The following is a 21,200-nucleotide window of genomic DNA, read 5'->3' as shown; positions in this document are numbered from 1 at the left end:
TTTTTAAACTTAATTGTTTCTTCGCTTTTCATCTACACACATATATAAAGGTATACACATGCAAAAAATATGTATAACATGTCAGTTGGATGTGAATTTTTGCCTAATCGTCTTTTCGCTTAAATGCAAAAGTAGATGCCCCAGGTGAGGATCGAACTCACGACCTTCAGATAGCTCAGGCTAAGATACATGATTATGAGACTGACGCGCATCCTACTGCGCTACCGAGGCATTCAACGGCTAGCACACACAAAACAATACATAGGCATTCTTTTGCTAAGAACCTTTAAACTTAATTGTTTCTTCGCTTTTCATCTACACACATATATAAAGGTATACACATGCAAAAAATATGTATAACATGTCAGTTGGATGTGAATTTTTGCCTAATCGTCTTTTCACTAAAAACCAAAAGTAGATGCCCCAGGTGAGGATCGAACTCACGACCTTCAGATAGCTCAGGCTAAGATACATGATTATGAGACTGACGCGCTGCCTACTGCGCTACCGAGGCATTCAACGGCCAGCACACACAAAACAATACATAGGCATTCTTTTGCCAAGCACTTTTAAACTTAATTGTTTCTTCGCTTTTCATCTCCACACATATATAAAGGTATACTCATGCAAAAAATATGTATAACATGTCAGTTGGAATTGAATTTTTGCCTAATCGTCTTTTCACTAAAAACCAAAAGTAGATGCCCCAGGTGAGGATCGAACTCACGACCTTCAGATAGCTCAGGCTAAGATACATGATTATGAGACTGACGCGCTGCCTACTGCGCTACCGAGGCATTCAACGGCCACCACACACAAAACAATACATAGGCATTCTTTTGTCAAGCACTTTTAATCTTAATTGTTTCTTTGCTTTTCATCTACACACATATATAAAGGTATACTCATGCAAAAAATATGTATAAAATTTCAGTTGGATGTGGATTTTTGCCTAATCGTCTTTTCGCTTGAAAGCAAAAGTAGATGCCCCAGGTGAGGATCGAACTCACGACCTTCAGATAGCTCAGGCTAAGATACATGATTATGAGACAGACGCGCTGCCTACTGCGCTACCGAGGCATTCAACGGCCAGCACACACAAAACAATACATAGGCATTCTTTTGCCAAGCACTTTTAAACTTAGTTGTCTCTTCGCTTTTCATCTACACACATATATAAAGGTATACTCATGCAAAAAAATATGTATAAAAGTTCAGTTGTATGTGGATTTTTGCCTAAACGTCTTTTCACTTAAAAGCAATCGTAGATGCCCCAGGTGAGGATCGAACTCACGACCTTCAGATAGCTCAGGTTAAGATACATGATTATGAGACTGACGCGCTGCCTACTGCGCTACCGAGGCATTCAACGGCCAGCACACACAAAAAATACATAGGCATTCGTTTGCCAAGAACTTTTTAACTTAATTGTTTCTTCGCTTTTCATCTACACACATATAAAGGTATACTCATGCAAAAAATATGTATAAAATTTCAGTTGGATGTGGATTTTTGCCTAATCGTCTTTTCGCTTAAAAGCAAAGGTAAATGACCCAGGTGACGATCGAACTCACGACCTTCAGATAGCTCAGGCTAAGATACATGATTATGAGACTGACGCGCTGCCTACTGCGCTACCGAGGCATTCAACGGCCAGCACACACAAAACAATACATAGGCATTCTTTTGCCAAGCACTTTTAAACTTAGTTGTCTCTTCGCTTTTAATCTACACACATATATAAAGGTATACTCATGCAAAAAAATAAGTATAAAATTTCAGTTGTATGTGGATTTTTGCCTAAACGTCTTTTCACTAAAAACCAAAAGTTTATGCCCCAGGTGAGGATCGAACTCACGACCTTCAGATAGCTCAGGCTAAGATACATGATTATGAGACTGACGCGCTGCCTACTGCGCTACCGAGGAATTCAACGGCCAGCACACACAAAACAATACATAGGCATTCTTTTGCCAAGCACTTTTAAACTTAATTGTTTCTTCGCTTTTAATCTACACACATATATAAAGGTATACTCATGCAAAAAATATGTATAAAATTTCAGTTGGATGTGGATTTTTGCCTAATCGTCTTTTCACTTACAAGCAAAAGTAGATGCCCCAGGTGAGGATCGAACTCACGACCTTCAGATAGCTCAGGCTAAGATACATGATTATGAGACTGACGCGCTGCCTACTGCGCTACCGAGGCATTCAACGGCCAGCACACACAAAACAATACATAGGCATTCTTTTGCCAAGCACTTTTAAACTTAGTTGTCTCTTCGCTTTTAATCTACACACATATATAAAGGTATACTCATGCAAAAAAATAAGTATAAAATTTCAGTTGTATGTGGATTTTTGCCTAAACGTCTTTTCACTAAAAACCAAAAGTTTATGCCCCAGGTGAGGATCGAACTCACGACCTTCAGATAGCTCAGGCTAAGATACATGATTATGAGACTGACGCGCTGCCTACTGCGCTACCGAGGAATTCAACGGCCAGCACACACAAAACAATACATAGGCATTCTTTTGCCAAGCACTTTTAAACTTAATTGTTTCTTCGCTTTTAATCTACACACATATATAAAGGTATACTCATGCAAAAAATATGTATAAAATTTCAGTTGGATGTGGATTTTTGCCTAATCGTCTTTTCAATAAAAACCAAAAGTAGATGCCCCAGGTGAGGATCGAACTCACGACCTTCAGATAGCTCAGGCTAAGATACATGATTATGAGACTGACGCGCTGCCTACTGCGCTACCGAGGTATTCAACGGCCAGCACACACAAAACAATACATAGGCATTCTTTTGCCAAGCACTTTTAAACTTAATTGTTTCTTCGCTTTTAATCTACACACATATATAAAGGTATACACATGCAAAAAATATGTATAAAATTTCAGTTGGATGTGGATTTTTGCCTAATCGTCTTTTCACTAAAAACCAAAAGTAGATGCCCCAGGTGAGGATCGAACTCACGACCTTCAGATAGCTCAGGCAAAGATACATGATTATGAGACTGACGCGCTGCCTACTGCGCTACCGAGGCATTCAACGGCCAGCACACACAAAACAATACATAGGCATTCTTTTGCCAAGCACTTTTAAATTTAATTGTTTCTTCGCTTTTCATCTACACACATATATAAAGGTATACACATGCAAAAAATATGTATAAAATTTCAGTTGGATGTGGATTTTTGCCTAATCATCTTTTCGCTTACATGCAAAAGTAGATGCCCCAGGTAAGGATCGAACTCACGACCTTCAGATAGCTCAGGCAAAGATACATGATTATGAGACTGACGCGCTGCCTACTGCGCTACCGAGGCATTCAACGGCCAGCACACACAAAACAATACATAGGCATTCTTTTGCCAAGCACTTTTAAATTTAATTGTTTCTTCGCTTTTCATCTACACACACATATAAAGGTATACTCATGCAAAAAATATGTATAAAATTTCAGTTGGATGTGAATTTTTGCCTAATCGTCTTTTCACTTAAAAGCAAAAGTAGATGCCCCAGGTGAGGACCGAACTCACGACCTTCAGATAGCTCAGGTTAAGATACATGATTATGAGACTGACGCGCTGCCTACTGCGCTACCGAGGCATTCAACGGCCAGCACACACAAAACAATAAATAGGCATTCTTTTGCCAAGCACTTTTACACTTAGTTGTCTCTTCGCTTTTAATCTACACACATATATAAAGGTATACTCATGCAAAAAAATATGTATAAAATTTCAGTTGGATGTGGATTTTTGCCTAATCGTCTTTTCACTAAAAACCAAAAGTAGATGCCCCAGGTGAGGATCGAACTCACGACCTTCAGACAGCTCAGGCTAAGATACATGATTATGAGACTGACGCGCTGCCTACTGCGCTATCGAGGCATTCAACGGCTTGCACACACAAAACAATACATAGGATTTCTTTTGCCAAGCACTTTTAAACTTAATTGTCCCTTCGCTTTTCATCTACACACATATATAAAGGTATACTCATGCAAAAAATATGTATAAAATTTCAGTTGGATGTGGATTTTTGCCTAATCGTCTTTTCACTAAAAACCAAAAGTAGATGCCCCAGGTGAGGATCGAACTCACGACCTTCAGATAGCTCAGGCTAAGATACATGATTATGAGACTGACGCGCTGCCTACTGCGCTACCGAGGCATTCAACGGCCAGCACACACAAAACAATACATAGGCATTCTTTTGCCAAGCACTTTTAAACTTAGTTGTCTCTTCGCTTTTCATCTACACACATATATAAAGGTATACTCATGCAAAAAAATATGTATAAAATTTCAGTTGTATGTGGATTTTTGCCTAATCGTCTTTTCACTTAAAAGCAATCGTAGATGCCCCAGGTGAGGATCGAACTCACGACCTTCAGATAGCTCAGGTTAAGATACATGATTATGAGACTGACGGGCTGCCTACTGCGCTACCGAGGCATTCAACGGCCAGCACACACAAAACAATACATAGGCATTCTTTTGCCAAGCACTTTTAAACTTAATTGTTTCTTCGCTTTTCATCTACACACATATATAAAGGTATACTCATGCAAAAAATATGTATAAAATTTCAGTTGGATGTGGATTTTTGCCTAATCGTCTTTTCACTTAAAAGCAAAAGTAGATGCCCCAGGTGAGGATCGAACTCACGACTTTCAGATAGCTCAGGCTAAGATACATGATTATGAGACTGACGCGCTGCCTACTGCGCTACCGAGGCATTCAACGGCCAGCACACACAAAACAATACATACGCATTCTTTTGCCAAGCACTTTTAAACTTAATTGTTTCTTCGCTTTTCATCTACACACATATATAAAGGTATACTCATGCAAAAAATATGTATAAAATTTCAGTTGGATTTGGATTTTTGCCTAATCGTCTTTTTGCTTGAAAGCAAAATTTCATGCCCCAGGTGAGGATCGAACTCACGACCTTCAGATAGCTCAGGCTAAGATACATGGATATGAGACTGACGCGCTGCCTACTGCGCTACCGAGGCATTCAACGGCCAGCACACACAAAACAATACATAGGCATTCTTTTGCCACGCACTTTTACACTTAATTGTTTCTTCGCTTTTCATCTACACACATATATAAAGGTATACTCATGCAAAAAATATGTATAAAATTTCAGTTGGATGTGGATTTTTGCCTAATCGTCTTTTCGCTTAAAAGCAAAAGTTGATGCCCCAGGTGAGGATCGAACTCACGACCTTCAGATAGCTCAGGCTAAGATACATGATTATGAGACTGTCGCGCTGCCTACTGCGCTACCGAGGCATTCAACAGCTAGCACACACAAAACAATACATAGGCATTCTTTTGCCAAGCACTTTTAAATTTAATTGTTTCTTCGCTTTTAATCTACACACATATATAAAATTATACTCATGCAAAAAATATGTATAAAATTTCAGTTGGATGTGGATTTTTGCCTAATCGTCTTTTCAATAAAAACCAAATGTAGATGCCCCAGGTCAGGATCGAACTCACGACCTTCAGATAGCTCAGGCTAAGATACATGATTATCAGACTGACGCGACGCGCTGCCTACTGCGCTACCGAGGCATTCAACGGCCAGCACACACAAAACAATACATAGGCATTCTTTTGCCAAGCACTTTTAAACTTAGTTGTCTCTTCGCTTTTCATCTACACACATATATAAAGGTATACTCATGCAAAAAAATATGTATAAAATTTCAGTTGTATGTGGATTTTTGCCTAATCGTCTTTTCACTTAAAAGCAATCGTAGATGCCCCAGGTGAGGATCGAACTCACGACCTTCAGATAGCTCAGGTTAAGATACATGATTATGAGACTGACGCGCTGCCTACTGCGCTACCGAGGCATTCAACGGCCAGCACACACAAAACAATACATAGGCATTCTTTTGCCAAGAACTTTTTAACTTAATTGTTTCTTCGCTTTTAATCTACACACATATAAAGGTATACTCATGCAAAAAATATGTATAAAATTTCAGTTGGATGTGGATTTTTGCCTAATCGTCTTTTCGCTTAAAAGCAAAGGTAAATGACCCAGGTGAGAATCGAACTCACGACCTTCAGATATCTCAGGCTAAGATACATGATTATGAGACTGACGCGCTGCCTACTGCGCTACCGAGGCATTCAACGGCCAGCACACACAAAACAATACATAGGCATTCTTTTGCCAAGCACTTTTAAACTTAATTGTTTCTTCGCTTTTAATCTACACACATATAAAGGTATACTCATGCAAAAAATATGTATAAAATTTCAGTTGGATGTGGATTTTTGCCTAATCGTCTTTTCGCTTAAAAGCAAAGGTAAATGACCCAGGTGACGATCGAACTCACGACCTTCAGATAGCTCAGGCTAAGATACATGATTATGAGACTGACGCGCTGCCTACTGCGCTACCGAGGCATTCAACGGCCAGCACACACAAAACAATACATAGGCATTCTTTTGCCAAGCACTTTTAAACTTAGTTGTCCCTTCGCTTTTCATCTACACACATATATAAAGGTATACTCATGCAAAAAATATGTATAAAATTTCAGTTGGATGTGGATTTTTGCCTAATCGTCTTTTCACTTAAAAGCAAAAGTAGATGCCCCAGGTGAGGATCGAACTCACGACTTTCAGATAGCTCAGGCTAAGATACATGATTATGAGACTGACGCGCTGCCTACTGCGCTACCGAGGCATTCAACGGCCAGCACACACAAAACAATACATACGCATTCTTTTGCCAAGCACTTTTAAACTTAATTGTTTCTTCGCTTTTCATCTACACACATATATAAAGGTATACTCATGCAAAAAATATGTATAAAATTTCAGTTGGATGTGGATTTTTGCCTAATCGTCTTTTCGCTTAAAAGCAAAAGTTGATGCCCCAGGTGAGGATCGAACTCACGACCTTCAGATAGCTCAGGCTAAGATACATGATTATGAGACTGACGCGCTGCCTACTGCGCTACCGAGGCATTCAACGGCCAGCACACACAAAAAAATACATAGGCATTCTTTTGCCAAGCACTTTTAAACTTAATTGTTTCTTCGCTTTTAATCTACACACATATATAAAGGTATACTCATGCAAAAAATATGTATAAAATTTCAGTTGGATGTGGATTTTTGCCTAATCGTCTTTTCAATAAAAACCAAATGTAGATGCCCCAGGTCAGGATCGAACTCACGACCTTCAGATAGCTCAGGCTAAGATACATGATTATCAGACTGACGCGACGCGCTGCCTACTGCGCTACCGAGGCATTCAACGGCCAGCACACACAAAACAATACATAGGCATTCTTTTGCCAAGAACTTTTTAACTTAATTGTTTCTTCGCTTTTAATCTACACACATATAAAGGTACACTCATGCAAAAAATATGTATAAAATTTCAGTTGGATGTGGATTTTTGCCTAATCGTCTTTTCGCTTAAATGCAAAAGTAGATGCCCCAGGTGAGGATCGAACTCACGACCTTCAGATAGCTCAGGCTAAGATACATGATTATGAGACTGACGCTCTGCCTACTGCGCTACCGAGGCATTCAACGGCCAGCACACACAAAACAATACATAGGCATTCTTTTGCCAAGCACTTTTAAACTTAATTGTTTCTTCGCTTTTCATCTACACACATATATAAAGGTATACTCATGCAAAAAATATGTATAAAATTTCAGTTGGATGTGGATATTTGCCTAATCGTCTTTTCGCTTAAAAGCAAAAGTAGATGATCCAGGTGAGGATCGAACTCACGACCTTCAGATAGCTCAGGCTAAGATACATGATTATGAGACTGACGCGCTGCCTACTGCGCTACCGAGGCATTCAACGGCTTGCACACACAAAACAATACATAGCCTGCTTTTGCCAAGCACTTTTAAACTTAATTGTTTCTTCGCTTTTAATCTACACACATATATACAAGTATACTCATGCAAAAAATATGTATAAAATTTCAGTTGGATGTGGATTTTTGCCTAATCGTCTTTTCGCTTAAAAGCAAAAGTAGATGACCCAGGTGACGATCGAACTCACGACCTTCAGATAGCTCAGGCTAAGATACATGATTATGAGACTGACGCGCTGCCTACTGCGCTACCGAGGCATTCAACGGCCAGCACACACAAAACAATACATAGGCATTCTTTTGCCAAGCACTTTTAAACTTAATTGTTTCTTCGCTTTTCATCTACACACATATATAAAGGTATACTCATGCAAAAAATATGTATAAAATTTCAGTTGGATGTGGATTTTTGCCTAATCGTCTTTTCGCTTGAAAGCAAAAGTATATGCCCCAGGTGAGGATCGAACTCACGACCTTCAGATAGCTCAGGCTAAGATACATGATTATGAGACTGACGCGCTGCCTACTGCGCTACCGAGGCATTCAACGGCCAGCACACACAAAACAATACACAGGTATTCTTTTGCCAAGCACTTTTATACTTAATTGTTTCTTCGCTTTTAATCTACACACATATATAAAGGTATACTCATGCAAAAAATATGTATAAAATTTCAGTTGGATGTGGATTTTTGCCTAATCGTCTTTTCACTAAAAACCAAAAGTAGATACCCCTGGTGAGGATCGAACTCACGACCTTCAGATAGCTCAGGCTAAGAAACATGATTATGAGACTGACGCGCTGCCTACTGCGCTACCGAGGCATTCAACGGCCAGCACACACAAAACAATACACAGGTATTCTTTTGCCAAGCACTTTTATACTTAATTGTTTCTTCGCTTTTCATCTACACACATATATAAAGGTATACACATGCAAAAAATATGTATAAAATTTCAGTTGGATGTGGATTTTTGCCTAATCATCTTTTCGCTTACATGCAAAAGTAGATGCCCCAGGTAAGGATCGAACTCACGACCTTCAGATAGCTCAGGCTAAAATACATGGTTATGAGACTGACGCGCTGCCTACTGCGCTACCGAGGCATTCAACGGCCAGCACACACAAAACAATAAATAGGCATTCTTTTGCCAAGCACTTTTACACTTAGTTGTCTCTTCGCTTTTCATCTACACACATATATAAAGGTATACTCATGCAAAAAAATATGTATAAAATTTCAGTTGGATGTGGATTTTTGCCTAATCGTCTTTTCACTTAAAAGCAAAAGTAGATGCCCCAGGTGAGGATCGAACTCACGACCTTCAGATTGCTCAGGCCAAGATACATGATTATGAGACTGACGCGCTGCCTACTGCGCTACCGAGGCATTCAACGGCCAGCACACACAAAACAATACATAGGCATTATTTTGCCAAGCACTTTTAAACTTAATTGTTTCTTCGCTTTTCATCTACACACATATATAAAGGTATACACATGCAAAAAATATGTATAAAATTTCAGTTGGATGTGGATTTTTGCCTAATCGTCTTTTCGCATAAATGCAAAAGTAGATGCCCCAGGTGAGGATCGAACTCACGACCTTCAGATAGCTCAGGCTAAGATACATGATTATGAGACTGACGCGCTGCTTACTGCGCTACCGAGGCATTCAACGGCCAGCACACACAAAACAATACATAGGCATTCTTTTGCCAAGCACTTTTAAACTTAATTGTTTCTTCGCTTTTCATCTACACACATATATAAAGGTATACACATGCAAAAAATATGTATAAAATTTCAGTTGGGTGTGGATTTTTGCCTAATCGTCTTTTCAATAAAAACCAAAAGTAGATGCCCCAGGTGAGGATCGAACTCACGACCTTCAGATAGATCAGGCTAAGATACATGATTATGAGACTGACGCGCTGCCTACTGCGCTACCGAGGCATTCAACGGCCAGCGCACACAAAACAATACATAGGCATTCTTTTGCCAAGCACTTTTAAACTTAATTGTTTCTTCGCTTTTCATCTACACACATATATAAAGGTATACTCATGCAAAAAATATGTATAAAATTTCAGTTGGATGTGGATTTTTGCCTAATCGTCTTTTCAATAAAAACCAAAAGTAGATGCCCCAGGTAAGGATCGAACTCACGACCTTCAGATAGATCAGGCTAAGATACATGATTATAAGACTGACGCGCTGCCTACTGCGCTACCGAGGCATTCAACGGCCAGCGCACACAAAACAATACATAGGCATTCTTTTGCCAAGCACTTTTAAACTAATTTGTTTCTTCGCTTTTCATCTACACACATATATAAAGGTATACACATGCAAAAAATATGTATAAAATTTCAGTTGGATGTGGATTTTTGCCTAATCGTCTGTTCACTTAAAAGCAAAAGCATATGCCCCAGGTGAGGATCGAACTCACGACCTTCAGATAGCTCAGACTAAGATACATGATTATGAAACTGACGCTCTGCCTACTGCGCTACCGAGGCATTCAACGGCCAGAAAACACAAAACAATACATAGGCATTCTTTTGCCAAGCACTTTTAAACTTAATTGTTTCTTCGCTTTTAATCTACACACATATATAAAGGTATACTCATGCAAAAAATATGTATAAAATTTCAGTTGGATGTGGATTTTTGCCTAATCGTCTTTTCAATAAAAACCAAATGTAGATGCCCCAGGTGAGGATCGAACTCACGACCTTCAGATAGCTCAGGCTTAGATACATGATTATGAGACTGACGCGCTGCCTACGGCGCTACCGAGGCATTCAACGGCCAGCACACACAAAACAATACATAGGCATTCTTTTGCCAAGAACTTTTTAACTTAATTGTTTCTTCGCTTTTAATCTACACACATATATAAAGGTATACTCATGCAAAAAATATGTATAACATTTCAGTTGGATGTGGATTTTTGCCTAATCGTCTTTTCAATAAACACCAAATGTAGATGCCCCAGGTGAGGATCGAACTCACGACCTTCAGATAGCTCAGGTTAAGATACATGATTATGAGACTGACGCGCTGCCTACTGCGCTCCCGAGGCATTCAACGGCCAGCACACACAAAACAATACATAGGCATTCTTTTGCCAAGCACTTTTAAACTTAATTGTTTCTTCGCTTTTCATCTACACACATATATAAAGGTATACACATGCAAAAAATATGTATAAAATTTCAGTTGGATGTGGATTTTTGCCTAATCGTCTTTTCACTTAAAAGCAAAGGTAGATGCCCCAGGTGAGGATCGAACTCACGACCTTCAGATAGCTCAGGCTAAGATACATGATTATGAGACTGACGTTCTGCCTACTGCGCTACCGAGGCATTCAACGGCCAGAAAACACAAAACAATACATAGGAATTCTTTTGCAAAGCACTTTTAAACTTAATTGTTTCTTCGCTTTTCGTCTACACACATATATAAAGGTATACTCATGCAAAAAAATATGTATAAAATTTCAGTTGGATTTGGATTTTTGCCTAAACGTCTTTTCACTAAAAACCAAAAGTAGATGCCCCAGGTGAGGATCGAACTCACGACCTTCAGATAGCTCAGGCTAAGATACATGATTATGAGACTGACGCGCTGCCTACTGCGCTACCGAGGCATTCAAAGGCCAGCACACACAAAACAATACATAGGCATTCTTTTGCCAAGCACTTTTAAACTTAATTGTTTCTTCGCTTTTCATCTACACACATATATAAAGGTATACTCATGCAAAAAATATGTATAAAATTTCAGTTGGATGTGGATTTTTGCCTTATCGTCTTTTCACTTAAAAGCAAAAGTAGATGCCCCAGGTGAGGATCGACCTCACGACCTTCAGATAGCTCAGGCTAAGATACATTATTATGAGACTGACGCGCTGCCTACTGCGCTACCGAGGTATTCAACGGCCAGCACACACAAAACAATATACAGTTATTCTTTTGCCAAGCACTTTTAAACTTAATTGTTTCTTCGCTTTTCATCTACACACATATATAAAGGTATACTCATGCAAAAAATATGTATAAAATTTCAGTTGGATGTGGATTTTTGCCTAATCGTCTTTTCAATAAAAACCAAATGTAGATGCCCCAGGTGAGGATCGAACTCACGACCTTCAGATAGCTCAGGCTAAGATACATGATTATGAGACTGACGCGCTGCCTACTGCGCTCCCGAGGCATTCAACGGCCAGCACACACAAAACAATACATAGGCATTCTTTTGCCAAGCACTTTTAAACTTAATTGTTTCTTCGCTTTTAATCTACACACATATAAAGGTATACTCATGCAAAAAATATGTATAAAATTTCAGTTGGATGTGGATTTTTGCCTAATCGTCTTTTAACTAAAAACCAAAAGTAGATACCCCAGGTGAGGATCGAACTCACGACCTTCAGATAGCTCAGGCTAAGATACATGATTATGAGACTGACGCGCTGCCTACTGCGCTACCGAGGCATTCAACGGACAGCACACACAAAACAATACATAGGCATTCTTTTGCCAAGCACTTTTAAACTTAATTGTTTCTTCGCTTTTAATCTACACACATATATAGAGGTATACACATGCAAAAAATATGTATAAAATTTCAGTTGGATGTGGATTTTTGCCTAATCGTCTTTTAACTAAAAACCAAAAGTAGATGCCCCAGGTGAGGATCGAACTAACGACCTTCAGATAGCTCAGGCTAAGATACATGATTATGAGACTGACGCGCATCCTACTGCGCTACCGAGGCATTCAACGGCCAGCACACACAAAACAATACATAGGCATTCTTTTGCCAAGCACTTTTAAACTTAATTGTTTCTTCGCTTTTCATCTACACACATATATAAAGGTATACACATGCAAAAAATATGTATAAAATTTCAGTTGGATGTGGATTTTTGCCTAATCGTCTTTTCAATAAAAACCAAAAGTAGATGCCCCAGGTGAGGATCGAACTCACGACCTTCAGATAGCTCAGGCTAAGATACATGATTATGAGACTGACGCGCTGCCTACTGCGCTACCCAGGCACTCAACGGCCAGAAAACACAAAACAATACATAGGCATTCTTTTGCCAAGCACTTTTAAACTTAATTGTCTCTTCGCTTTTCATCTACACACATATATAAAGGTATACTCATGCAAAAAATATGTATAAAATTTCAGTTGGATGTGGATTTTTGCCTAATCGTCTTTTCAATAAAAATCAAATGTAGATGCCCCAGGTGAGGATCGAACTCACGACCTTCAGATAGCTCAGGCTAAGATACATGATTATGAGACTGACGCGCTGCCTACTGCGCTACCGAGGCATTCAACGGTCAGCACACACAAAAAAAAACATAGGCATTCTTTTGCCAAGCACTTTTAAACTTAATTGTTTCTTCGCTTTTCATCTACACACATATATAAAGGTATACTCATGCAAAAAATATGTATAAAATTTCAGTTGGATGTGGATTTTTGCCTTATCGTCTTTTCACTTAAAAGCAAAAGTAGATGCCCCAGGTGAGGATCGAACTCACGACCTTCAGATAGCTCAGGCTAAGATACATGATTATGAGACTGACGCGCTGCCTACTGCGCTACCGAGGCATTCAACGGCCAGCACACACAAAACAATACACAGGTATTCTTTTGCCAAGCACTTTTATACTTAATTGTTTCTTCGCTTTTAATCTACACACATATATAAAGGTATACTCATGCAAAAAATATGTATAAAATTTCAGTTGGATGTGGATTTTTGCCTTATCGTCTTTTCACTTAAAAGCAAAAGTAGATGCCCCAGGTGAGGATCGAACTCACGACCTTCAGATAGCTCAGGCTAAGATACATGATTATGAGACTGACGCGCTGCCTACTGCGCTACCGAGGCATTCAACGGCCAGCACACACAAAACAATACATAGGCATTCTTTTGCCAAGCACTTTTAAACTTAATTGTTTCTACGCTTTTAATCTACACACATATAAAGGTGTACTCATGCAAAAAATATGTATAAAATTTCAGTTGGATGTGGATTTTTGCCTAATCGTCTTTTCAATAAAAACCAAATGTAGATTCCCCAGGTGAGGATCGAACTCACGACTTTCAGATAGCTCAGGCTAAGATACATGATTATGAGACTGACGCGCTGCCTACTGCGCTACCGAGGCATTCAACGGACAGCACACACAAAACAATACATAGGCATTCTTTTGCCAAGCACTTTTAAACTTAATTGTTTCTTCGCTTTTAATCTACACACATATATAAAGGTATACTCATGCAAAAAATATGTATAAAATTTCAGTTGGATGTGGATTTTTGCCTTATCGTCTTTTCACTTAAAAGCAAAAGTAGATGTCCCAGGTGAGGATCGAACTCACGACCTTCAGATAGCTCAGGCTAAGATACATGATTATGAGACTGACGCGCTGCCTACTGCGCTACCGAGGCATTCAACGGCCAGCACACACAAAACAATACATAGGCATTCTTTTGCCAAGCACTTTTAAACTTAATTGTTTCTTCGCTTTTAATCTACACACATATATAAAGGTATACTCATGCAAAAAATATGTATAAAATTTCAGTTGGATGTGGATTTTTGCCTTATCGTCTTTTCACTTAAAAGCAAAAGTAGATGTCCCAGGTGAGGATCGAACTCACGACCTTCAGATAGCTCAGGCTAAGATACATGATTATGAGACTGACGCGCTGCCTACTGCGCTACCGAGGCATTCAACGGCCAGCACACACAAAACAATACATAGGCATTCTTTTGCCAAGCACTTTTAAACTTAATTGTTTCTACGCTTTTAATCTACACACACATAAAGGTGTACTCATGCAAAAAATATGTATAAAATTTCGGTTGGATGTGGATTTTTGCCTAATCGTCTTTTCAATAAAAACCAAATGTAGATGCCCCAGGTGAGGATCGAACTCACGACCTTCAGACAGCTCAGGCTAAGATACATGATTATGAGACTGACGCGCTGCCTACTGCGCTACCGAGGCATTCAACGGCCAGCACACACAAAACAATACACAGGTATTCTTTTGCCAAGCACTTTTAAACTTAATTGTTTCTTCGCTTTTAATCTACACACATATATAAAGGTATACTCATGCAAAAAATATGTATAAAATTTCAGTTGGATGTGGATTTTTGCCTAATCGTCTTTTCAATAAAAACCAAATGTAGATGCCCCAGGTGAGGATCGAACTCACGACCTTCAGATAGCTCAGGCTAAGATACATGATTATGAGACTGACGCGCTGCCTACTGCGCTACCGAGGCATACAACGGCCAGCACACACAAAACGATACATAGGCATTCTTTTGCCAAGAACTTTTTAACTTAATTGTTTCTTCGCTTTTCATCTACACACATATATAAAGGTATACTCATGCAAAAAATATGTATAAAATTTCAGTTGGATGTGGATTTTTGCCTAATCGTCTTTTCAATAAAAACCAAATGTAGATGCCCCAGGTGAGGATCGAACTCACGACCTTCAGATAGCTCAGGCTAAGATACATGATTATGAGACTGACGCGCTGCCTACTGCGCTACCGAAGCATTCAACGGCCAGCACACACAAAACGATACATAGGCATTCTTTTGCCAAGAACTTTTTAACTTAATTGTTTCTTCGCTTTTCATCTACACACATATATAAAGGTATACTCATGCAAAAAATATGTATAAAATTTCAGTTGGATGTGGATTTTTGCCCAATCGTCTTTTAACTAAAAACCAAAAGTAGATGCCTCAGGTGAGGATCGAACTCACGACCTTCAGATAGCTCAGGCTAAGATACATGATTATGAGACTGACGCGCTGCCTACTGCGCTACCGAGGCATTCAACGGCCAGCGCACACAAAAAAACCATAGGCATTCTTTTGCCAAGCACTTTTAAACTTAATTGTTTCTTCGCTTTTCATCTACACACATATATAAAGGTATACTCATGCAAAAAATATGTATAAAATTTCAGTTGGATGTGGATTTTTGCCTTATCGTCTTTTCACTTAAAAGCAAAAGTAGATGCCCCAGGTGAGGATCGAACTCACGACCTTCAGATAGCTCAGGCTAAGATACATGATTATGAGACTGACGCGCTGCCTACTGCGCTACCGAGGCATTCAACGGCCAGCACACACAAAAAAATACATAGGCATTCTTTTGCCAAGCACTTTTAAACTTAATTGTTTCTTCGCTTTTCATCTACACACATATATAAAGGTATACTCATGCAAAAAATATGTATAAAATTTCAGTTGGATGTGGATTTTTGCCTTATCGTCTTTTTACTTAAAAGCAAAAGTAGATGCCCCTGGTGAGGATCGAACTCACGACCTTCAGACAGCTCAGGCTAAGATACATGATTATGAGACTGACGCGCTGCCTACTGCGCTACCGAGGCATTCAACGGCCAGCACACACAAAAAAATACATAGGCATTCTTTTGCCAAGCACTTTTAAACTTAATGGTTTCTTCGCTTTTAATCTACACATATATATAAAGGTATACTCATGCAAAAAATATGTATAAAATTTCAGTTGGATGTGGATTTTTGCCTAATCGTCTTTTCAATAAAAACCAAATGTAGATGCCCCAGGTGAGGATCGAACTCACGACCTTCAGATAGCTCAGGCTAAGATACATGATTATGAGACTGACGCGCTGCCTACTGCGCTACCGAGGCATTCAACGGCCAGCACACACAAAAAAATACATAGGCATTCTTTTGCCAAGCACTTTTAAACTTAATTGTTTCTTCGCTTTTCATCTACACACATATATAAAGGTATACTCATGCAAAAAATATGTATAAAATTTCAGTTGGATGTGGATTTTTGCCTTATCGTCTTTTCACTTAAAAGCAAAAGTAGATGCCCTTGGTGAGGATCGAACTCACGACCTTCAGACAGCTCAGGCTAAGATACATGATTATGAGACTGACGCGCTGCCTACTGCGCTACCGAGGCATTCAACGGCCAGCACACACAAAACAATACATAGGCATTCTTTTGCCAAGCACTTTTAAACTTAATTGTTTCTTCGCTTTTAATCTACACACATATATAAAGGTATACACATGCAAAAAATATGTATAAAATTTCAGTTGGATGTGGATTTTTGCCTAATCGTCTTTTAGCTTAAATGCAAAAGTAGATGCCCCAGGTGAGGATCGAACTCACGACCTTCAGATAGCTCAGGCTAAGATACATGATTATGAGACTGACGCGCTGCCTACTGCGCTACCGAGGCATTCAACGGCCAGCACACACAAAACAATACATAGGCATTCTTTTGCCAAGCACTTTTAAACTTAATTGTTTCTTCGCTTTTAATCTACACACATATATAAAGGTATACACATGCAAAAAATATGTATAAAATTTCAGTTGGATGTGGATTTTTGCCTAATCGTCTTTTAGCTTAAATGCAAAAGTAGATGCCCCAGGTGAGGATCGAACTCACGACCTTCAGATAGCTCAGGCTAAGATACATGATTATGAGACTGACGCGCTGCCTACTGCGCTACCGAGGCATTCAACGGCCAGCACACACAAAACAATACATAGGCATTCTTTTGCCAAGCACTTTTAAACTTAATTGTTTCTTCGCTTTTAATCTACACACATATATAAAGGTATACACATGCAAAAAATATGTATAAAATTTCAGTTGGATGTGGATTTTTGCCTAATCGTCTTTTAGCTTAAATGCAAAAGTAGATGCCCCAGGTGAGGATCGAACTCACGACCTTCAGATAGCTCAGGCTAAGATACATGATTATGAGACTGACGCGCTGCCTACTGCGCTACCGAGGCATTCAACGGCCAGCACACACAAAACAATACATAGGCATTCTTTTGCCAAGCACTTTTAAACTTAATTGTTTCTTCGCTTTTAATCTACACACATATATAAAGGTATACACATGCAAAAAATATGTATAAAATTTCAGTTGGATGTGGATTTTTGCCTAATCGTCTTTTAGCTTAAATGCAAAAGTAGATGCCCCAGGTGAGGATCGAACTCACGACCTTCAGATAGCTCAGGCTAAGATACATGATTATGAGACTGACGCGCTGCCTACTGCGCTACCGAGGCATTCAACGGACAGCACACACAAAACAATACATAGGCATTCTTTTGCCAAGCACTTTTAAACTTAATTGTTTCTTCGCTTTTCATCTACACACATATATAAAGGTATACTCATGCAAAAAATATGTATCAAATTTCAGTTGGATGTGGATTTTTGCCTAATCGTCTTTTCACTTAAAAGCAAAAGTAGATGCCCCAGGTGAGGATCGAACTCACGACCTTCAGATAGCTCAGGCTAAGATACATGATTATGAGACTGACGCGCTGCCTACTGCGCTACCGAGGCATTCGCTAGCCAGAAAACACAAAACAATACATAGGCATTCTTTTGCCAAGCACTTTTAAACTTAATTTTTTCTTCGCTTTTAATCTACACACATATATAAAGGTATACTCATGCAAAAAATATGTATAAAATTTCAGTTGGATGTGGATTTTTGCCTAATCGTCTTTTCAATAAAAACCAAATGTAGATGCCCCAGGTGAGGATCGAACTCACGACCTTCAGATAGCTCAGGCTAAGATTCATAATTATGAGACTGACGCGCTGCCTACTGCGCTACCGAGGCATTCAACGGCCAGAAAACACAAAACAATACATAGGCATTCTTTTGCCAAGCACTTTTAAACTTAATTGTTTCTTCGCTTTTCATCTACACACATATATAAAGGTATACTCATGCAAAAAAATATGTATAAAATGTCAGTTGGATGTGGATTTTTGCCTAATCGTCTTTTCACTAAAAACCAAAAGTAGATGCCCCAGGTGAGGACCGAACTCACGACCTTCAGATTACTCAGGCTAAGATACATGATTATGAGACTGACGCGCTGCCTACTGCGCTACGGAGGTATTCGCCGGCCAGCACACACAAAACAATACATAGGCATTCTTTTGCCAATCACTTTTTAAACTTAATTGTTTCTTCGCTTTTCATCTACACACATATATAAAGGTATACTCATGCAAAAAATATGTATAAAATTTCAGTTGGATGTGGATTTTTGCCTAATCGTCTTTTCCCTGTAAAGCAAAATTTTATGCCCCAGGTGAGGATCGAACTCACGACCTTCAGATAGCTCAGGCTAAGAAACATGATTATGACACTGACGTGCTGCCTACTGCGCTACCGAGGCATTCAACGTCTAGCACACACAAAACAATACATAGGCATTCTTTTGCCAAGCACTTTTAAACTTAATTGTTTCTTCGCTTTTAATCTACACACATATATAAAGGTATACTCATGCAAAAAATATGTATAAAATTTCAGTTGGATGTGGATTTTTGCCTAATCGTCTTTTCAATAAAAACCAAATGCAGATGCCCCAGGTGAGGATCGAACTCACGACCTTCAGATAGCTCAGGCTAAGATACATGATTATGAGACTGACGCGCTGCCTACTGCGCTACCGAGGCATTCAACGGCCAGCACACACAAAACAATACATAGGCATTCTTTTGCCAAGAACTTTTTAACTTAATTGTTTCTTCGCTTTTAATCTACACACATATAAAGGTATACTCATGCAAAAAATATGTATAAAATTTCAGTTGGATGTGGATTTTTGCCTAATCGTCTTTTCCCTGTAAAGCAAAATTTTATGCCCCAGGTGAGGATCGAACTCACGACCTTCAGATAGCTCAGGCTAAGAAACATGATTATGACACTGACGTGCTGCCTACTGCGCTACCGAGGCATTCAACGTCTAGCACACACAAAACAATACATAGGCATTCTTTTGCCAAGCACTTTTAAACTTAATTGTTTCTTCGCTTTTAATCTACACACATATATAAAGGTATACTCATGCAAAAAATATGTATAAAATTTCAGTTGGATGTGGATTTTTGCCTAATCGTCTTTTCAATAAAAACCAAATGCAGATGCCCCAGGTGAGGATCGAACTCACGACCTTCAGATAGCTCAGGCTAAGATACATGATTATGAGACTGACGCGCTGCCTACTGCGCTACCGAGGCATTCAACGGCCAGCACACACAAAACAATACATAGGAATTCTTTTGCCAAGCACTTTTAAACTTAATTGTTTCTAAGCTTTTCATCTACACACATATATAAAGGTATACACATGCAAAAAATATGTATAAAATTTCAGTTGAATGTGGATTTTTGCCTAATCGTCTTTTCGCTTAAATGCAAAAGTAGATACCCCAGGTGAGGATCGAACTCACGACCTTCAGATAGCTCAGGCTAAGATACATGATTATGAGACTGACGCGCTGCCTACTGCGCTACCGAGGCATACGCTAGCCAGAAAACACAAAACAATACATAGGCATTCTTTTGCCAAGCACTTTTAAACTTAATTGTTTCTTCGCTTTTAATCTACACACATATATAAAGGTATACTCATGCAAAAAATATGTATAAAATTTCAGTTGGATGTGGATTTTTGCCTAATCGTCTTTTCAATAAAAACCAAATGTAGATGCCCCAGGTGAGGATCGAACTCACGACCTTCAGATAGCTCAGGCTAAGATTCATAATTATGAGACTGACGCGCTGCCTACTGCGCTACCGAGGCATTCAACGGCCAGAAAACACAAAACAATACATAGGCATTCTTTTGCCAAGCACTTTTAAACTTAATTGTTTCTTCGCTTTTCATCTACACACATATATAAAGGTATACTCATGCAAAAAATATGTATAAAATGTCAGTTGGATGTGGATTTTTGCCTAATCGTCTTTTCACTAAAAACCAAAAGTAGATGCCCCAGGTGAGGACCGAACTCACGACCTTCAGATTGCTCAGGCTAAGATACATGATTATGAGACTGACGCGCTGCCTACTGCGCTACGGAGGTATTCGCCGGCCAGCACACACAAAACAATACATAGGCATTCTTTTGCCAATCACTTTTTAAACTTAATTGTTTCTTCGCTTTTCATCTACACACATTTATAAAGGTATACTCATGCAAAAAAATATGTATAAAATTTCAGTTGGATGTGGATTTTCGCCTAATCGTCTTTTCACTTAAACGCAAAAGTAGATGCCCCAGGTGAGGATCGAACTCACGACCTTCAGATAGCTCAGGCTAAGATACATGATTATGAGACTGACGCGCTGCCTACTGCGCTACCGAGGCATTCAACGGCCAGCACACACAAAA

General features: G+C 39.2%; 56 non-coding genes across 56 annotated transcripts; all 56 read right to left on the bottom strand.

The window, feature by feature from the left end:
• Window positions 1-136: 136 nt before the first annotated feature.
• Window positions 137-231, bottom strand: Trnam-cau (transfer RNA methionine (anticodon CAU)). Its single transcript has 2 exons — window positions 195-231; window positions 137-172 (listed from the first exon to the last, which is right to left on the bottom strand). It is a non-coding gene; the product is annotated as a tRNA-Met (tRNA).
• Window positions 232-419: 188 nt separating this feature from the next.
• Trnam-cau (transfer RNA methionine (anticodon CAU)) lies at window positions 420-514 on the bottom strand. The gene is made up of 2 exons: window positions 478-514; window positions 420-455 (listed from the first exon to the last, which is right to left on the bottom strand). It is a non-coding gene; the product is annotated as a tRNA-Met (tRNA).
• A 188-nt stretch (window positions 515-702) lies between these two features.
• Trnam-cau (transfer RNA methionine (anticodon CAU)) lies at window positions 703-797 on the bottom strand. Its single transcript has 2 exons — window positions 761-797; window positions 703-738 (listed from the first exon to the last, which is right to left on the bottom strand). It is a non-coding gene; the product is annotated as a tRNA-Met (tRNA).
• Window positions 798-985: 188 nt separating this feature from the next.
• Window positions 986-1,080, bottom strand: Trnam-cau (transfer RNA methionine (anticodon CAU)). Its single transcript has 2 exons — window positions 1,044-1,080; window positions 986-1,021 (listed from the first exon to the last, which is right to left on the bottom strand). It is a non-coding gene; the product is annotated as a tRNA-Met (tRNA).
• Window positions 1,081-1,269: 189 nt separating this feature from the next.
• Trnam-cau (transfer RNA methionine (anticodon CAU)) lies at window positions 1,270-1,364 on the bottom strand. The gene is made up of 2 exons: window positions 1,328-1,364; window positions 1,270-1,305 (listed from the first exon to the last, which is right to left on the bottom strand). It is a non-coding gene; the product is annotated as a tRNA-Met (tRNA).
• Window positions 1,365-1,833: 469 nt separating this feature from the next.
• On the bottom strand, window positions 1,834-1,928 carry Trnam-cau (transfer RNA methionine (anticodon CAU)). The gene is made up of 2 exons: window positions 1,892-1,928; window positions 1,834-1,869 (listed from the first exon to the last, which is right to left on the bottom strand). It is a non-coding gene; the product is annotated as a tRNA-Met (tRNA).
• A 188-nt stretch (window positions 1,929-2,116) lies between these two features.
• Window positions 2,117-2,211, bottom strand: Trnam-cau (transfer RNA methionine (anticodon CAU)). Its single transcript has 2 exons — window positions 2,175-2,211; window positions 2,117-2,152 (listed from the first exon to the last, which is right to left on the bottom strand). It is a non-coding gene; the product is annotated as a tRNA-Met (tRNA).
• Window positions 2,212-2,400: 189 nt separating this feature from the next.
• Window positions 2,401-2,495, bottom strand: Trnam-cau (transfer RNA methionine (anticodon CAU)). The gene is made up of 2 exons: window positions 2,459-2,495; window positions 2,401-2,436 (listed from the first exon to the last, which is right to left on the bottom strand). It is a non-coding gene; the product is annotated as a tRNA-Met (tRNA).
• A 188-nt stretch (window positions 2,496-2,683) lies between these two features.
• On the bottom strand, window positions 2,684-2,778 carry Trnam-cau (transfer RNA methionine (anticodon CAU)). Its single transcript has 2 exons — window positions 2,742-2,778; window positions 2,684-2,719 (listed from the first exon to the last, which is right to left on the bottom strand). It is a non-coding gene; the product is annotated as a tRNA-Met (tRNA).
• A 188-nt stretch (window positions 2,779-2,966) lies between these two features.
• Trnam-cau (transfer RNA methionine (anticodon CAU)) lies at window positions 2,967-3,061 on the bottom strand. The gene is made up of 2 exons: window positions 3,025-3,061; window positions 2,967-3,002 (listed from the first exon to the last, which is right to left on the bottom strand). It is a non-coding gene; the product is annotated as a tRNA-Met (tRNA).
• A 188-nt stretch (window positions 3,062-3,249) lies between these two features.
• Window positions 3,250-3,344, bottom strand: Trnam-cau (transfer RNA methionine (anticodon CAU)). The gene is made up of 2 exons: window positions 3,308-3,344; window positions 3,250-3,285 (listed from the first exon to the last, which is right to left on the bottom strand). It is a non-coding gene; the product is annotated as a tRNA-Met (tRNA).
• A 188-nt stretch (window positions 3,345-3,532) lies between these two features.
• Trnam-cau (transfer RNA methionine (anticodon CAU)) lies at window positions 3,533-3,627 on the bottom strand. The gene is made up of 2 exons: window positions 3,591-3,627; window positions 3,533-3,568 (listed from the first exon to the last, which is right to left on the bottom strand). It is a non-coding gene; the product is annotated as a tRNA-Met (tRNA).
• Window positions 3,628-4,099: 472 nt separating this feature from the next.
• On the bottom strand, window positions 4,100-4,194 carry Trnam-cau (transfer RNA methionine (anticodon CAU)). Its single transcript has 2 exons — window positions 4,158-4,194; window positions 4,100-4,135 (listed from the first exon to the last, which is right to left on the bottom strand). It is a non-coding gene; the product is annotated as a tRNA-Met (tRNA).
• A 189-nt stretch (window positions 4,195-4,383) lies between these two features.
• Trnam-cau (transfer RNA methionine (anticodon CAU)) lies at window positions 4,384-4,478 on the bottom strand. The gene is made up of 2 exons: window positions 4,442-4,478; window positions 4,384-4,419 (listed from the first exon to the last, which is right to left on the bottom strand). It is a non-coding gene; the product is annotated as a tRNA-Met (tRNA).
• A 188-nt stretch (window positions 4,479-4,666) lies between these two features.
• Window positions 4,667-4,761, bottom strand: Trnam-cau (transfer RNA methionine (anticodon CAU)). Its single transcript has 2 exons — window positions 4,725-4,761; window positions 4,667-4,702 (listed from the first exon to the last, which is right to left on the bottom strand). It is a non-coding gene; the product is annotated as a tRNA-Met (tRNA).
• A 188-nt stretch (window positions 4,762-4,949) lies between these two features.
• Trnam-cau (transfer RNA methionine (anticodon CAU)) lies at window positions 4,950-5,044 on the bottom strand. Its single transcript has 2 exons — window positions 5,008-5,044; window positions 4,950-4,985 (listed from the first exon to the last, which is right to left on the bottom strand). It is a non-coding gene; the product is annotated as a tRNA-Met (tRNA).
• Window positions 5,045-5,232: 188 nt separating this feature from the next.
• Window positions 5,233-5,327, bottom strand: Trnam-cau (transfer RNA methionine (anticodon CAU)). Its single transcript has 2 exons — window positions 5,291-5,327; window positions 5,233-5,268 (listed from the first exon to the last, which is right to left on the bottom strand). It is a non-coding gene; the product is annotated as a tRNA-Met (tRNA).
• A 477-nt stretch (window positions 5,328-5,804) lies between these two features.
• On the bottom strand, window positions 5,805-5,899 carry Trnam-cau (transfer RNA methionine (anticodon CAU)). The gene is made up of 2 exons: window positions 5,863-5,899; window positions 5,805-5,840 (listed from the first exon to the last, which is right to left on the bottom strand). It is a non-coding gene; the product is annotated as a tRNA-Met (tRNA).
• Window positions 5,900-6,085: 186 nt separating this feature from the next.
• On the bottom strand, window positions 6,086-6,180 carry Trnam-cau (transfer RNA methionine (anticodon CAU)). Its single transcript has 2 exons — window positions 6,144-6,180; window positions 6,086-6,121 (listed from the first exon to the last, which is right to left on the bottom strand). It is a non-coding gene; the product is annotated as a tRNA-Met (tRNA).
• A 469-nt stretch (window positions 6,181-6,649) lies between these two features.
• On the bottom strand, window positions 6,650-6,744 carry Trnam-cau (transfer RNA methionine (anticodon CAU)). Its single transcript has 2 exons — window positions 6,708-6,744; window positions 6,650-6,685 (listed from the first exon to the last, which is right to left on the bottom strand). It is a non-coding gene; the product is annotated as a tRNA-Met (tRNA).
• Window positions 6,745-6,932: 188 nt separating this feature from the next.
• On the bottom strand, window positions 6,933-7,027 carry Trnam-cau (transfer RNA methionine (anticodon CAU)). Its single transcript has 2 exons — window positions 6,991-7,027; window positions 6,933-6,968 (listed from the first exon to the last, which is right to left on the bottom strand). It is a non-coding gene; the product is annotated as a tRNA-Met (tRNA).
• A 474-nt stretch (window positions 7,028-7,501) lies between these two features.
• On the bottom strand, window positions 7,502-7,596 carry Trnam-cau (transfer RNA methionine (anticodon CAU)). Its single transcript has 2 exons — window positions 7,560-7,596; window positions 7,502-7,537 (listed from the first exon to the last, which is right to left on the bottom strand). It is a non-coding gene; the product is annotated as a tRNA-Met (tRNA).
• Window positions 7,597-8,349: 753 nt separating this feature from the next.
• Window positions 8,350-8,444, bottom strand: Trnam-cau (transfer RNA methionine (anticodon CAU)). The gene is made up of 2 exons: window positions 8,408-8,444; window positions 8,350-8,385 (listed from the first exon to the last, which is right to left on the bottom strand). It is a non-coding gene; the product is annotated as a tRNA-Met (tRNA).
• Window positions 8,445-8,915: 471 nt separating this feature from the next.
• Window positions 8,916-9,010, bottom strand: Trnam-cau (transfer RNA methionine (anticodon CAU)). The gene is made up of 2 exons: window positions 8,974-9,010; window positions 8,916-8,951 (listed from the first exon to the last, which is right to left on the bottom strand). It is a non-coding gene; the product is annotated as a tRNA-Met (tRNA).
• Window positions 9,011-9,199: 189 nt separating this feature from the next.
• On the bottom strand, window positions 9,200-9,294 carry Trnam-cau (transfer RNA methionine (anticodon CAU)). Its single transcript has 2 exons — window positions 9,258-9,294; window positions 9,200-9,235 (listed from the first exon to the last, which is right to left on the bottom strand). It is a non-coding gene; the product is annotated as a tRNA-Met (tRNA).
• Window positions 9,295-9,482: 188 nt separating this feature from the next.
• Trnam-cau (transfer RNA methionine (anticodon CAU)) lies at window positions 9,483-9,577 on the bottom strand. Its single transcript has 2 exons — window positions 9,541-9,577; window positions 9,483-9,518 (listed from the first exon to the last, which is right to left on the bottom strand). It is a non-coding gene; the product is annotated as a tRNA-Met (tRNA).
• Window positions 9,578-9,765: 188 nt separating this feature from the next.
• Window positions 9,766-9,860, bottom strand: Trnam-cau (transfer RNA methionine (anticodon CAU)). The gene is made up of 2 exons: window positions 9,824-9,860; window positions 9,766-9,801 (listed from the first exon to the last, which is right to left on the bottom strand). It is a non-coding gene; the product is annotated as a tRNA-Met (tRNA).
• A 188-nt stretch (window positions 9,861-10,048) lies between these two features.
• Window positions 10,049-10,143, bottom strand: Trnai-uau (transfer RNA isoleucine (anticodon UAU)). The gene is made up of 2 exons: window positions 10,107-10,143; window positions 10,049-10,084 (listed from the first exon to the last, which is right to left on the bottom strand). It is a non-coding gene; the product is annotated as a tRNA-Ile (tRNA).
• A 471-nt stretch (window positions 10,144-10,614) lies between these two features.
• On the bottom strand, window positions 10,615-10,709 carry Trnam-cau (transfer RNA methionine (anticodon CAU)). The gene is made up of 2 exons: window positions 10,673-10,709; window positions 10,615-10,650 (listed from the first exon to the last, which is right to left on the bottom strand). It is a non-coding gene; the product is annotated as a tRNA-Met (tRNA).
• A 188-nt stretch (window positions 10,710-10,897) lies between these two features.
• On the bottom strand, window positions 10,898-10,992 carry Trnam-cau (transfer RNA methionine (anticodon CAU)). Its single transcript has 2 exons — window positions 10,956-10,992; window positions 10,898-10,933 (listed from the first exon to the last, which is right to left on the bottom strand). It is a non-coding gene; the product is annotated as a tRNA-Met (tRNA).
• Window positions 10,993-11,464: 472 nt separating this feature from the next.
• On the bottom strand, window positions 11,465-11,559 carry Trnam-cau (transfer RNA methionine (anticodon CAU)). The gene is made up of 2 exons: window positions 11,523-11,559; window positions 11,465-11,500 (listed from the first exon to the last, which is right to left on the bottom strand). It is a non-coding gene; the product is annotated as a tRNA-Met (tRNA).
• Window positions 11,560-12,030: 471 nt separating this feature from the next.
• Window positions 12,031-12,125, bottom strand: Trnam-cau (transfer RNA methionine (anticodon CAU)). The gene is made up of 2 exons: window positions 12,089-12,125; window positions 12,031-12,066 (listed from the first exon to the last, which is right to left on the bottom strand). It is a non-coding gene; the product is annotated as a tRNA-Met (tRNA).
• Window positions 12,126-12,311: 186 nt separating this feature from the next.
• Trnam-cau (transfer RNA methionine (anticodon CAU)) lies at window positions 12,312-12,406 on the bottom strand. Its single transcript has 2 exons — window positions 12,370-12,406; window positions 12,312-12,347 (listed from the first exon to the last, which is right to left on the bottom strand). It is a non-coding gene; the product is annotated as a tRNA-Met (tRNA).
• A 471-nt stretch (window positions 12,407-12,877) lies between these two features.
• Window positions 12,878-12,972, bottom strand: Trnam-cau (transfer RNA methionine (anticodon CAU)). The gene is made up of 2 exons: window positions 12,936-12,972; window positions 12,878-12,913 (listed from the first exon to the last, which is right to left on the bottom strand). It is a non-coding gene; the product is annotated as a tRNA-Met (tRNA).
• Window positions 12,973-13,160: 188 nt separating this feature from the next.
• Trnam-cau (transfer RNA methionine (anticodon CAU)) lies at window positions 13,161-13,255 on the bottom strand. The gene is made up of 2 exons: window positions 13,219-13,255; window positions 13,161-13,196 (listed from the first exon to the last, which is right to left on the bottom strand). It is a non-coding gene; the product is annotated as a tRNA-Met (tRNA).
• Window positions 13,256-13,443: 188 nt separating this feature from the next.
• On the bottom strand, window positions 13,444-13,538 carry Trnam-cau (transfer RNA methionine (anticodon CAU)). Its single transcript has 2 exons — window positions 13,502-13,538; window positions 13,444-13,479 (listed from the first exon to the last, which is right to left on the bottom strand). It is a non-coding gene; the product is annotated as a tRNA-Met (tRNA).
• Window positions 13,539-13,726: 188 nt separating this feature from the next.
• Window positions 13,727-13,821, bottom strand: Trnam-cau (transfer RNA methionine (anticodon CAU)). Its single transcript has 2 exons — window positions 13,785-13,821; window positions 13,727-13,762 (listed from the first exon to the last, which is right to left on the bottom strand). It is a non-coding gene; the product is annotated as a tRNA-Met (tRNA).
• A 469-nt stretch (window positions 13,822-14,290) lies between these two features.
• Window positions 14,291-14,385, bottom strand: Trnam-cau (transfer RNA methionine (anticodon CAU)). Its single transcript has 2 exons — window positions 14,349-14,385; window positions 14,291-14,326 (listed from the first exon to the last, which is right to left on the bottom strand). It is a non-coding gene; the product is annotated as a tRNA-Met (tRNA).
• A 188-nt stretch (window positions 14,386-14,573) lies between these two features.
• On the bottom strand, window positions 14,574-14,668 carry Trnam-cau (transfer RNA methionine (anticodon CAU)). The gene is made up of 2 exons: window positions 14,632-14,668; window positions 14,574-14,609 (listed from the first exon to the last, which is right to left on the bottom strand). It is a non-coding gene; the product is annotated as a tRNA-Met (tRNA).
• A 186-nt stretch (window positions 14,669-14,854) lies between these two features.
• Window positions 14,855-14,949, bottom strand: Trnam-cau (transfer RNA methionine (anticodon CAU)). Its single transcript has 2 exons — window positions 14,913-14,949; window positions 14,855-14,890 (listed from the first exon to the last, which is right to left on the bottom strand). It is a non-coding gene; the product is annotated as a tRNA-Met (tRNA).
• Window positions 14,950-15,137: 188 nt separating this feature from the next.
• On the bottom strand, window positions 15,138-15,232 carry Trnam-cau (transfer RNA methionine (anticodon CAU)). The gene is made up of 2 exons: window positions 15,196-15,232; window positions 15,138-15,173 (listed from the first exon to the last, which is right to left on the bottom strand). It is a non-coding gene; the product is annotated as a tRNA-Met (tRNA).
• A 188-nt stretch (window positions 15,233-15,420) lies between these two features.
• Trnam-cau (transfer RNA methionine (anticodon CAU)) lies at window positions 15,421-15,515 on the bottom strand. The gene is made up of 2 exons: window positions 15,479-15,515; window positions 15,421-15,456 (listed from the first exon to the last, which is right to left on the bottom strand). It is a non-coding gene; the product is annotated as a tRNA-Met (tRNA).
• A 188-nt stretch (window positions 15,516-15,703) lies between these two features.
• Window positions 15,704-15,798, bottom strand: Trnam-cau (transfer RNA methionine (anticodon CAU)). The gene is made up of 2 exons: window positions 15,762-15,798; window positions 15,704-15,739 (listed from the first exon to the last, which is right to left on the bottom strand). It is a non-coding gene; the product is annotated as a tRNA-Met (tRNA).
• A 187-nt stretch (window positions 15,799-15,985) lies between these two features.
• Window positions 15,986-16,080, bottom strand: Trnam-cau (transfer RNA methionine (anticodon CAU)). The gene is made up of 2 exons: window positions 16,044-16,080; window positions 15,986-16,021 (listed from the first exon to the last, which is right to left on the bottom strand). It is a non-coding gene; the product is annotated as a tRNA-Met (tRNA).
• A 471-nt stretch (window positions 16,081-16,551) lies between these two features.
• Window positions 16,552-16,646, bottom strand: Trnam-cau (transfer RNA methionine (anticodon CAU)). The gene is made up of 2 exons: window positions 16,610-16,646; window positions 16,552-16,587 (listed from the first exon to the last, which is right to left on the bottom strand). It is a non-coding gene; the product is annotated as a tRNA-Met (tRNA).
• Window positions 16,647-17,117: 471 nt separating this feature from the next.
• On the bottom strand, window positions 17,118-17,212 carry Trnam-cau (transfer RNA methionine (anticodon CAU)). Its single transcript has 2 exons — window positions 17,176-17,212; window positions 17,118-17,153 (listed from the first exon to the last, which is right to left on the bottom strand). It is a non-coding gene; the product is annotated as a tRNA-Met (tRNA).
• Window positions 17,213-17,400: 188 nt separating this feature from the next.
• Window positions 17,401-17,495, bottom strand: Trnam-cau (transfer RNA methionine (anticodon CAU)). The gene is made up of 2 exons: window positions 17,459-17,495; window positions 17,401-17,436 (listed from the first exon to the last, which is right to left on the bottom strand). It is a non-coding gene; the product is annotated as a tRNA-Met (tRNA).
• A 188-nt stretch (window positions 17,496-17,683) lies between these two features.
• Window positions 17,684-17,778, bottom strand: Trnam-cau (transfer RNA methionine (anticodon CAU)). Its single transcript has 2 exons — window positions 17,742-17,778; window positions 17,684-17,719 (listed from the first exon to the last, which is right to left on the bottom strand). It is a non-coding gene; the product is annotated as a tRNA-Met (tRNA).
• A 188-nt stretch (window positions 17,779-17,966) lies between these two features.
• On the bottom strand, window positions 17,967-18,061 carry Trnam-cau (transfer RNA methionine (anticodon CAU)). Its single transcript has 2 exons — window positions 18,025-18,061; window positions 17,967-18,002 (listed from the first exon to the last, which is right to left on the bottom strand). It is a non-coding gene; the product is annotated as a tRNA-Met (tRNA).
• Window positions 18,062-18,249: 188 nt separating this feature from the next.
• On the bottom strand, window positions 18,250-18,344 carry Trnam-cau (transfer RNA methionine (anticodon CAU)). The gene is made up of 2 exons: window positions 18,308-18,344; window positions 18,250-18,285 (listed from the first exon to the last, which is right to left on the bottom strand). It is a non-coding gene; the product is annotated as a tRNA-Met (tRNA).
• Window positions 18,345-18,532: 188 nt separating this feature from the next.
• On the bottom strand, window positions 18,533-18,627 carry Trnam-cau (transfer RNA methionine (anticodon CAU)). Its single transcript has 2 exons — window positions 18,591-18,627; window positions 18,533-18,568 (listed from the first exon to the last, which is right to left on the bottom strand). It is a non-coding gene; the product is annotated as a tRNA-Met (tRNA).
• Window positions 18,628-19,383: 756 nt separating this feature from the next.
• Trnam-cau (transfer RNA methionine (anticodon CAU)) lies at window positions 19,384-19,478 on the bottom strand. The gene is made up of 2 exons: window positions 19,442-19,478; window positions 19,384-19,419 (listed from the first exon to the last, which is right to left on the bottom strand). It is a non-coding gene; the product is annotated as a tRNA-Met (tRNA).
• A 469-nt stretch (window positions 19,479-19,947) lies between these two features.
• On the bottom strand, window positions 19,948-20,042 carry Trnam-cau (transfer RNA methionine (anticodon CAU)). Its single transcript has 2 exons — window positions 20,006-20,042; window positions 19,948-19,983 (listed from the first exon to the last, which is right to left on the bottom strand). It is a non-coding gene; the product is annotated as a tRNA-Met (tRNA).
• A 188-nt stretch (window positions 20,043-20,230) lies between these two features.
• Trnam-cau (transfer RNA methionine (anticodon CAU)) lies at window positions 20,231-20,325 on the bottom strand. Its single transcript has 2 exons — window positions 20,289-20,325; window positions 20,231-20,266 (listed from the first exon to the last, which is right to left on the bottom strand). It is a non-coding gene; the product is annotated as a tRNA-Met (tRNA).
• Window positions 20,326-20,513: 188 nt separating this feature from the next.
• Trnam-cau (transfer RNA methionine (anticodon CAU)) lies at window positions 20,514-20,608 on the bottom strand. Its single transcript has 2 exons — window positions 20,572-20,608; window positions 20,514-20,549 (listed from the first exon to the last, which is right to left on the bottom strand). It is a non-coding gene; the product is annotated as a tRNA-Met (tRNA).
• A 473-nt stretch (window positions 20,609-21,081) lies between these two features.
• On the bottom strand, window positions 21,082-21,176 carry Trnam-cau (transfer RNA methionine (anticodon CAU)). Its single transcript has 2 exons — window positions 21,140-21,176; window positions 21,082-21,117 (listed from the first exon to the last, which is right to left on the bottom strand). It is a non-coding gene; the product is annotated as a tRNA-Met (tRNA).
• Between the last annotated feature and the right edge of the window lie 24 nt (window positions 21,177-21,200).

This window comes from Euprymna scolopes, chromosome 32 (assembly GCF_053919585.1).
Source record: "Euprymna scolopes isolate OS-2025 chromosome 32, ASM5391958v1, whole genome shotgun sequence".
NCBI lineage: Eukaryota > Metazoa > Mollusca > Cephalopoda > Sepiida > Sepiolidae > Euprymna > Euprymna scolopes.
The sequence above is the reverse complement of the archived record's forward strand: the minus strand, read 5'-3'. Positions and strand labels throughout refer to the sequence as shown.